Below are 11,224 nucleotides of genomic sequence, written 5' to 3'. Positions count from 1 at the left end.
AGCCCAGCCGCAAACGGCGCTTCTGATTGGCTGCGCGGCGGGAGGCGCGGTCTTCCCTTGTATCCTGGAGACAATGGAACGCCGAGGCGAACACGCCCACCCATGTGACGTCTAAAATGGTACGAGGCGTGTGAGGGAGCGTCAGGGGTGTGTCGAGATAGACCAATTAGAGGAGGCGGGGGCGGGGCCCGGCCAGTTTGTGCGCGACGGTTTCAACTCCTTACATTCTCAGCAGTGTCTGTCGCACCGCACCATGAAACGCGAAAAATAACGCATGAGTTAAAAAACGCATGAGTTCTATTTAAGCATTTGGCTTTGGCACTATTTTTTTACTGCTCACATCACAATAAACCAAAACCAAAATTGAGTCAATTCAGACTATGCGGACTCTCAGTGCCTGTAGGAAGCTATGGGCTAGGTCTGGACATAGCTTGTTACTAGTTGGGTTCAAAGTCTGACATTCTGCAATCAGTGCTGTCAGGGGTCAGACTGTGCAGGGATAGCCCCCACCCTCAACTGGTAACATCCAGCTGGACCTTCACTGCAGACTGCTGGCAGTTCATTCATTAACTTCCAATAGGAAGGGGGGGGGATGCGGAATGCAAGCAGCAGTTTTTGTCCAGACGAATCCCGGCATTTAGGCCGGAAAGTGACCCCATTATAGTCAATAGGGATCTGGCGGTTATCTGAAAATCTAGCAGTGCTGGATCCGGTCAACGTGGCCTGCCGGTAACTTTTGGTCACATACATTACTAACAAAAAGTTTAGGATATTTGTCTTGTGGGTGAGATATAAACATGAACCTAAAATGCACTCTAACCTTTACAGGTGAACTTACCGTGACCTTCTCTAAACTATTGAATGCCCATGTCCAACTGTTCAGTGTTTTAGTACTTTTTTGCACAACTTGTTGTTCTCTAACAAGGAGCTTAACGGCAAAATTCACAACAGGTGTTTGATCCATGAATCGCCCAATACATTTCCTGGTTCAATCCTCCTCATCATGCTGCTCACATTTTGACATCATGAGACCAAAAAGACACCTAACAATGAATCGACAGTACCTCGCCATTGTGAGACTTCAAGCAGGATGTTCTCAGACGGAAGTCGCCACTGAGCTTAGAGTGTCGCAGAGTGTCATCAGCAGGTTGTATCAGAGATACAGAGAGACTGGAAGAGTCACAGAAAGGTAGAGAAGTGGACATCCTTTGGCCACATCCCACACTGACGACCGCTTCATTGTGAACAATGCCCTGCGGAACCGGATGATGAATTCCACACAACTCCAGACACATTTAAAAGAGGTGAGAGGCACCCAAGTGTCACGTCAGACCATTGGAAACTGATTACATTAGTGTGGTTTGCTTGCTTGATGACCTGCAAGGTCCCTGACCACACCACCAGCCACAGGCGTCATCGTCTTGCATGGGCCGGGGAGCATCTACGCTGGACGAGTGGAAAGTCGATTTACGCTGAGCAGAAATAATGGCCGCCAATGATGTTGGAGACGTCAAGGAGAGCGCTATGTATCAGCCACTGTTGTCACCAGACCAGCCTTCGGTGGTGGTGGTGGTGGTGTTACAGGGTGGGCAGGTGTGTCTAGTCAATACAGAACTGCCCTACACTTTGTGAATGGTACAGTGACAAGCCCATACTACTTGAAGAACATCATTAGTCCAGTCATTGTGCCTCTGCATGAACAACACAGGCTTCATTTCATCTTCATGGAGGACAATGTGCCAGGTCATCGAGGTCACATCATTAGGGAACGGCTGCTGGAGACTGGGGGACCTCAATTGGAGTGGCCTTCACTTTCTGCAGACCTGAATCCCTTTGAAAACCTATGGGATCAGCTGAGTCGCCATGTAGAGGCTCGTAACCCTGTACCCCAGAACCTCAATGACCTGAGGGCCGCACTTCAAGAAGAGTCGGATGCCATGTCTCAGCAGACAATAAGTCGCCTTGTGAACAGCAGGAGACGTCAGTGTCAAGCTGGAATTGGTGCTCAAGGCCACAAGACAAGTTATTGAGATAAATAGTTTGAGATGAGGAAATCCCCATGGCTGCTTCTACTGAAATGCCCGACTTTCATGATATAATATCACTGGAGCAGGAAGTTTTTATGTTTTCCATAAATTTCACCCGAAAGCCAAATATCCCTAACCTTCTAACCTGTGAGTAGTGTATATACAGCCGTACGTTATAGGAGGCAGAACGCCGCTCCTCACACCTCACACATATATACAGCCGTACGTTATAGGAGGCAGAACGCCGCTCCTCACATATATACAGCCATACATTATAGGAGGCAGAACACCGCTCCCCACACCTCACATATATACAGCCGTACGTTATAGGAGGCAGAACACCGCTCCCCACACCTCACATATATACAGCCGTACGTTATAGGAAGCAGAACGCCGCTCCTCACACCTCACATATATACAGCCGTACGTTATAGGAGGCAGAACACCGCTCCTCACACCTCACATATATACAGCCGTACGTTATAGGAAGCAGAACGCCGCTCCTCACACCTCACATATATACAGCCGTACGTTATAGGAAGCAGAACGCCGCTCCTCACACATATATACAGCCGTACGTTATAGGAGGCAGAACGCCGCTCCTCACACATCACACATATATACAGCCGTACGTTATAGGAGGCAGAACGCCGCTCCTCACACATCACACATATATACAGCCGTACATTATAGGAGGCAGAACGCCGCTCCTCACACCTCACATATATACAGCCGTACGTTATAGGAGGCAGAACGCCGCTCCCTACACCTCACATATATACAGCCGTACGTTATAGGAAGCAGAACGCCGCACCTCACATATATATACAGCCGTACGTTATAGGAGGCAGAACGCCGCTCCTCACATATATATACAGCCATACATTATAGGAGGCAGAACACCGCTCCCCACCCCTTACATATATACAGCCGTACGTTATAGGAGGCAGAACGCCGCTCCCCACACATCACACATATATACAGCTGTACATTATAGGAGGCAGAACGCCGCTCCTCACACCTCACATATATACAGCCGTACGTTATAGGAGGCAGAACGCCGCACCTCACATATATACAGCCGTACGTTATAGGAAGCAGAACGCCGCTCCTCACACCTCACACATATATACAGCCGTACGTTATAGGAGGCAGAACGCCGCTCCTCACACCTCACATATATACAGCCGTACGTTATAGGAGGCAGAACGCCGCTCCCTACACCTCACATATATACAGCCGTACATTATAGAAAGCAGAACGCCGCTCCCCACACCTCACATATATACAGCCGTACATTATAGAAAGCAGAACGCCGCTCCCCACACCTCACACATATATACAGCCGTACGTTATAGGAAGCAGAACGCCGCTCCTCACACCTCACACATATATACAGCCGTACATTATAGGAGGCAGAACACCAATCCCCACACCTCACACATATATACAGCCGTACATTATAGAAAGCAGAACGCCGCTCCCCACACCTCACATATATACAGCCGTAGGTTATAGGAGGCAGAACGCCGCTCCTCACACCTCACATATATACAGCCGTACGTTATAGGAGGCAGAACGCCGCTCCTCACACATATATACAGCCGTACGTTATAGGAAGCAGAACGCCACACCTCACACATATATACAGCCGTACGTTATAGGAAGCAGAACGCCGCTCCCCACACCTCACATATATACAGCCGTACATTATAGGAAGCAGAACACCGCTCCCCACACCTCACACATATATACAGCCGTACGTTATAGGAGGCAGAACGCCGATCCTCACACCTCACACATATATACAGCCGTACGTTATAGGAAGCAGAACGCCGATCCTCACACCTCACACATATATACAGCCGTACGTTATAGGAGGCAGAACGCCGATCCTCACACCTCACACATATATACAGCCGTACGTTATAGGAGGCAGAACACCAATCCCCACACCTCACACATATATACAGCCGTACATTATAGAAAGCAGAACGCCGCTCCCCACACCTCACATATATACAGCCGTAGGTTATAGGAGGCAGAACGCCGCTCCTCACACCTCACATATATACAGCCGTACGTTATAGGAGGCAGAACGCCGCTCCTCACACATATATACAGCCGTACGTTATAGGAAGCAGAACGCCACACCTCACACATATATACAGCCGTACGTTATAGGAAGCAGAACGCCGCTCCCCACACCTCACATATATACAGCCGTACATTATAGGAAGCAGAACACCGCTCCCCACACCTCACACATATATACAGCCGTACGTTATAGGAGGCAGAACGCCGATCCTCACACCTCACACATATATACAGCCGTACGTTATAGGAAGCAGAACGCCGATCCTCACACCTCACACATATATACAGCCGTACGTTATAGGAGGCAGAACGCCGATCCTCACACCTCACACATATATACAGCCGTACGTTATAGGAGGCAGAACGCCGATCCTCACACCTCACACATATATACAGCCATACATTATAGGAGGCAGAACGCCGCTCCTCACACCTCACATAAATACAGCCGTACGTTATAGTAGCAGAACACCGCTCCCCACACCTCACACATATATACAGCCGTACGTTATAGGAAGTAGAACGCCACACCTCACACATATATACAGCCGTACGTTATAGGAAGCAGAACGCCGCTCCTCACACATATATACAGCCGTACGTTATAGGAAGCAGAACGCCGCTCCTCACACATATATACAGCCGTACGTTATAGGAGGCAGAACGCCGCTCCTCACACCTCACATATATACAGCCGTACGTTATAGGAAGCAGAACGCCGCTCCCCACACCTCACATATATACAGCCGTACGTTATAGGAGGCAGAACGCCGCTCCCCACACCTCACACATATATACAGCCGTACGTTATAGGAAGCAGAACGCCGCTCCTCACACCTCACACATATATACAGCCGTACGTTATAGGAGGCGGAACGCCGCTCCCCACACCTCACACATATATACAGCCGTACGTTATAGGAAGCAGAACGCCACACCTCACACATATATACAGCCGTACGTTATAGGAGGCAGAACGCCACACCTCACACATATACACTGCGTGCAGAATTATTAGGCAAATGAGTATTTTGACTACATCATCCTCTTTATGCATGTTGTCTTACTCCAAGCTGTATAGGCTCGAAAGCCTACTACCAATTAAGCATATTAGGTGATGTGCATCTCTGTAATGAGAAGGGGTGTGGTCTAATGACATCAACACCCTATATCAGGTGTGCATAATTATTAGGCAACTTCCTTTCCTTTGGCAAAATGGGTCAAAAGAAGGACTTGACAGGCTCAGAAAAGTCAAAAATAGTGAGATATCTTGCAGAGGGATGCAGCACTCTTAAAATTGCAAAGCTTCTGAAGCGTGATCATCGAACAATCAAGCGTTTCATTCAAAATAGTCAACAGGGTCGCAAGAAGCGTGTGGAAAAACCAAGGCGCAAAATAACTGCCCATGAACTGAGAAAAGTCAAGCGTGCAGCTGCCAAGATGCCACTTGCCACCAGTTTGGCCATATTTCAGAGCTGCAACATCACTGGAGTGCCCAAAAGCACAAGGTGTGCAATACTCAGAGACATGGCCAAGGTAAGAAAGGCTAAAAGATGACCACCACTGAACAAGACACACAAGCTGAAACGTCAAGACTGGGCCAAGAAATATCTCAAGACTGATTTTTCTAAGGTTTTATGGACTGATGAAATGAGAGTGAGTCTTGATGGGCCAGATGGATGGGCCCGTGGCTGGATTGGTAAAGGGCAGAGAGCTCCAGTCCGACTCAGACGCCAGCAAGGTGGAGGTGGAGTACTGGTTTGGGCTGGTATCCTCAAAGATGAGCTTGTGGGGCCTTTTCGGGTTGAGGATGGAGTCAAGCTCAACTCCCAGTCCTACTGCCAGTTTCTGGAAGACACCTTCTTCAAGCAGTGGTACAGGAAGAAGTCTGCATCCTTCAAGAAAAACATGATTTTCATGCAGGACAATGCTCCATCACACGCGTCCAAGTACTCCACAGCGTGGCTGGCAAGAAAGGGTATAAAAGAAGAAAATCTAATGACATGGCCTCCTTGTTCACCTGATCTGAACCCCATTGAGAACCTGTGGTCCATCATCAAATGTGAGATTTACAAGGAGGGAAAACAGTACACCTCTCTGAACAGTGTCTGGGAGGCTGTGGTTGCTGCTGCACGCAATGTTGATGGTGAACAGATCAAAACACTGACAGAATCCATGGATGGCAGGCTTTTGAGTGTCCTTGCAAAGAAAGGTGGCTATATTGGTCACTGATTTGTTTTTGTTTTGTTTTTGAATGTCAGAAATGTATATTTGTGAATGTTGAGATGTTATATTGGTTTCACTTGTAAAAATAAATAATTGAAATGGGTATATATTTGTTTTTTGTTAAGTTGCCTAATAATTATGCACAGTAATAGTCACCTGCACACACAGATATCCCCCTAAAATAGCTAAAACTAAAAACTACTTCCAAAAATATTCAGCTTTGATATTAATGAGTTTTTTGGGTTCATTGAGAACATGGTTGTTGTTCAATAATAAAATTAATCCTCAAAAATACAACTTGCCTAATAATTCTGCACTCCCTGTATATACAGCCGTACGTTATAGGAGGCAGAACGCCGATCCTCACATATATACAGCCATACATTATAGGAGGCAGAACACCGCTCCCCACCCCTCACATATATACAGCCGTACGTTATAGGAGGCAGAACGCCGCTCCTCACACCTCACATATATACAGCCGTACGTTATAGGAAGCAGAACGCCGATCCCCACACCTCACATATATACAGCCGTACGTTATAGGAAGCAGAACGCCGATCCTCACACCTCACACATATATACAGCCGTACGTTATAGGAGGCAGAACGCCGCTCCTCACACATCACACATATATACAGCCGTACGTTATAGGAAGCAGAACGCCGCTCCTCACACCTCACACATATATACAGCCGTACGTTATAGGAAGTAGAACGCCACACCTCACACATATATACAGCCGTACGTTATAGGAAGCAGAACGCCACACCTCACACATATATACAGCCGTACGTTTTAGGAAGCCGAACGCCGCTCCTCACATATATATACAGCCGTACGTTATAGGAGGCAGAACGCCGCTCCTCACACCTCACACATATATACAGCCGTACATTATAGGAAGCAGAACGCCACACCTCACACATATATACAGCCGTACGTTATAGGAGGCAGAACGCCGATCCTCACACCTCACACATATATACAGCCGTACGTTATAGGAGGCAGAACGCCGCTCCTCACACATCACACATATATACAGCCGTACGTTATAGGAAGCAGAACACCAATCCCACATCTCACACATATATACAGCCGTACGTTATAGGAAGCAGAACGCCACACCTCACACATATATACAGCCGTACGTTATAGGAAGCAGAACGCCACACCTCACACATATATACAGCCGTACGTTTTAGGAAGCCGAACGCCGCTCCTCACATATATATACAGCCGTACGTTATAGGAAGCAGAACGCCGCTCCTCACATATATATACAGCCGTACGTTATAGGAAGCAGAACGCCGATCCTCACACCTCACACATATATACAGCCGTACGTTATAGGAAGCAGAACGCCGCTCCTCACACATATATACAGCCGTACGTTATAGGAAGCAGAACGCCGCTCCTCACACCTCACATAAACACAGCCGTACGTTATAGGAAGCAGAACGCCGATCCCCACACCTCACACATATACAGCCGTACGTTATAGGAAGCAGAACGCCACACCTCACACATATATACAGCCGTACGTTATAGGAAGCAGAACGCCACACCTCACACATATATACAGCCGTACGTTATAGGAGGCAGAACGCCGCTCCTCACACCTCACACATATATACAGCCATACATTATAGGAGGCAGAACGCCGCTCCTCACACCTCACATATATACAGCCGTACGTTATAGGAGGCAGAACGCCACACCTCACACATATATACAGCCGTACGTTATAGGAAGCAGAACGCCACACCTCACACATATATACAGCCGTACGTTATAGGAGGCAGAACGCCGCTCCTCACACCTCACACATATATACAGCCATACATTATAGGAGGCAGAACGCCGCTCCTCACACCTCACATATATACAGCCGTACGTTATAGGAGGCAGAACGCCGATCCCCACACCTCACATATATACAGCCGTACGTTATAGGAAGCAGAACGCCGCACCTCACATATATACAGCCGTACATTATAGGAGGCAGAACACCGCTCCCCACACCTCACATATATACAGCCGTACGTTATAGGAAGCAGAACGCCGATCCCCACACCTCACATATATACAGCCGTACGTTATAGGAGGCAGAACGCCGCTCCTCACACCTCACATATATATACAGCCGTACATTATAGGAAGCAGAACGCCGATCCCCACACCTCACATATATACAGCCGTACGTTATAGGAAGCAGAACGCCGCTCCTCACACATCACACATATATACAGCCGTACGTTATAGGAAGCAGAACGCCGCTCCTCACACCTCACACATATATACAGCCGTACGTTATAGGAAGCAGAACGCCACACCTCACACATATATACAGCCGTACGTTATAGGAAGCAGAACGCCACACCTCACACATATATACAGCCGTACATTTTAGGAAGCCGAACGCCGCTCCTCACATATATATACAGCCGTACGTTATAGGAGGCAGAACGCCGCTCCTCACACCTCACACATATATACAGCCGTACATTATAGGAAGCAGAACGCCACACCTCACACATATATACAGCCGTACGTTATAGGAGGCAGAACGCCGATCCTCACACCTCACACATATATACAGCCGTACGTTATAGGAGGCAGAACGCCGCTCCTCACACATCACACATATATACAGCCGTACGTTATAGGAAGCAGAACACCAATCCCCACATCTCACACATATATACAGCCGTACGTTATAGGAAGCAGAACGCCACACCTCACACATATATACAGCCGTACGTTATAGGAAGCAGAACGCCACACCTCACACATATATACAGCCGTACGTTATAGGAAGCAGAACGCCGCTCCTCACATATATATACAGCCGTACGTTATAGGAAGCAGAACGCCGATCCTCACACCTCACACATATATACAGCCGTACGTTATAGGAAGCAGAACGCCGCTCCTCACACATATATACAGCCGTACGTTATAGGAAGCAGAACGCCGCTCCTCACACCTCACATAAACACAGCCGTACGTTATAGGAAGCAGAACGCCGATCCCCACACCTCACATATATACAGCCGTACGTTATAGGAAGCAGAACGCCACACCTCACACATATATACAGCTGTACGTTATAGGAGGCAGAACGCCGCTCCTCACACCTCACACATATATACAGCCATACATTATAGGAGGCAGAACGCCGCTCCTCACACCTCACATATATACAGCCGTACGTTATAGGAGGCAGAACGCCGATCCCCACACCTCACATATATACAGCCGTACGTTATAGGAAGCAGAACGCCGCTCCTCACACATCACATATATACAGCCGTACGTTATAGGAAGCAGAACGCCGCACCTCACATATATACAGCCGTACATTATAGGAGGCAGAACACCGCTCCCCACACCTCACATATATACAGCCGTACGTTATAGGAAGCAGAATGCCGATCCCCACACCTCACATATATACAGCCGTACGTTATAGGAGGCAGAACGCCGCTCCTCACACCTCACATATATACAGCCGTACGTTATAGGAAGCAGAACGCCGATCCCCACACCTCACATATATACAGCCGTACGTTATAGGAAGCAGAACGCCGCACCTCACATATATACAGCCGTACATTATAGGAGGCAGAACACCGCTCCCCACACCTCACATATATACAGCCGTACGTTATAGGAAGCAGAACGCCGCTCCTCACACCTCACATATATACAGCCGTACGTTATAGGAAGCAGAACGCCGATCCCCACACCTCACATATATACAGCCGTACGTTATAGGAAGCAGAACGCCACACCTCACACATATACAGTCTTGTGAAAAAATTAGGACACCCTTTGAAAGCATGTGGTTTTTTGTAACATTTTTAATAAATGGTTATTTCATCTCCGTTTCAACAATACAGAGAGATTAAAGTAATCCGACTAAACAAAGAAAACTGAAGAAAAGTCTTTTCAAGATCTTCTGTAAATGTCATTCTACAAAAATGCCTATTCTAACTGAGGAAAAAGATAGGACACCCTTGCCCCTAATAGCGAGTGTTACCTCCTTTGGCTGAAATAACTGCAGTGAGACGGTTCTTGTAGCCATCTACCAGTCTTCGACATCGGTCTGAGGAAATTTTACCCCACTCCTCAATGCAGAACTTTTTCAGCTGTGAGATGTTTGAGGGGTTTCTTGCACGTACAGCCCTTTTCAAGTCACCCCACAGCATCTCAATGGGATTCAAATCTGGACTTTGACTTGGCCATTCCAGGACTCTCCATTTCTTCTTTTTCAGCCAATCTTTGGTTGATTTACTAGTATGTTTTGGGTCATTGTCATGTTGCATGGTCCAGTTCCGCTTCCGCTTTAATTTTCTAACTGATGGTCTCACATGTTCTTCAAGCACCTTCTGATACACAGTAGAATTCATCGTGGATTCTATGATGGTGAGCTGACCAGGTCCTGCTGCAGCAAAGCAGCCCCAAACCATGACACTTCCACCTCCATGCTTCACAGTTGGTATGAGGTTCTTTTCTTGGAATGCTGTGTTTGGTTTACGCCAAACATGTCCTCTGCTGTTGTGTCCAAATAATTCAATTTTGGACTCATCTGTCCAAAGAACATTATTCCAGAAGTCCTGGTCTTTGTCAACTTTATCGCTGGCAAATGTCAGTCTGGCCTCGATGTTTCTCTTGGAAAGCAAAGGTTTCCTCCTTGCACACCTCCCATGCAAGTTAAACTTGTACAGTCTCTTTCTGATTGTAGAGGCATGTACTTCTACATCAACAGTAGCCAGAGCCTGCTGTAGTTCTCGAGATGACACTTTAGGGTTTTTGGATACCTCTTTTAGCATCTTGCGGTCTGCTCTTGGGGTGAACTTGCTGGGGCG

Source organism: Bufo bufo, chromosome 4, assembly GCF_905171765.1.
Source record: "Bufo bufo chromosome 4, aBufBuf1.1, whole genome shotgun sequence".
NCBI lineage: Eukaryota > Metazoa > Chordata > Amphibia > Anura > Bufonidae > Bufo > Bufo bufo.
This window is presented reverse-complemented; position numbering follows the sequence as displayed.